The 588-nt window shown below is 44.2% G+C and overlaps 1 protein-coding gene across 1 annotated transcript in view; it reads right to left on the reverse strand.

Annotated features, from left to right (window-relative positions):
* Positions 1-588, reverse strand: part of LOC119594075 (DNA-directed RNA polymerase II subunit RPB4-like) — a 14,434-nt gene that overhangs the window by 2,132 nt on the left and 11,714 nt on the right. The gene's annotated exons all lie outside the window — the stretch shown is intronic.

Below are 588 nucleotides of genomic sequence, written 5' to 3' on the forward strand. Positions count from 1 at the left end.
TCAACCCCTCTTCTTTGATTAGCAAAAGTGTTGCTGTCGCAGTGAGTGTTATAGAACATCAATAAATACAAAATACAACACTGCAACATATACAACACTGCAACATATATGCTCATGCATGAGTAAAATTGATGAGGAGAGCAAATTTAGAAACAGGGCTAAACTGACGCATCTACAAGGGCTGCAGCAGAAACAAACGCTGCTCTGCCACCAGAGAGAGGGCGCATGTACGTCTGTCCTTTTCCTACTCGTACCCCTCGCCAACTGCAGTGACGGACGAAAAAAAAGCATATGGACCCTTGACTGAGATTATTCATGTAAATATGTTGGATGAAAGTAAGCAGCAGCTGCACATCATGAAGGTGCTCATGATGACCATTTCAGCGTGAAGAGACAAGCACAGCTGCGAGGAGGCTGACAACATCTACACGTGGTCAATTGCAGAAGCAAGAAAAGATATCAATCTTGCAAGTGGACGCAGTTTGGGCTGAACCCTCAATGCACAGTCATTTTACTTTTTTTGGGGGGGGAGGGAGATTAGCACTGTTATAGGATATCTGTACCAAGGGGTCTCTTAACTTAACGTGC

The sequence above is a fragment of the Penaeus monodon genome, chromosome 33, assembly GCF_015228065.2.
Source record: "Penaeus monodon isolate SGIC_2016 chromosome 33, NSTDA_Pmon_1, whole genome shotgun sequence".
In the NCBI taxonomy this organism is placed as follows: Eukaryota; Metazoa; Arthropoda; class Malacostraca; order Decapoda; family Penaeidae; genus Penaeus; species Penaeus monodon.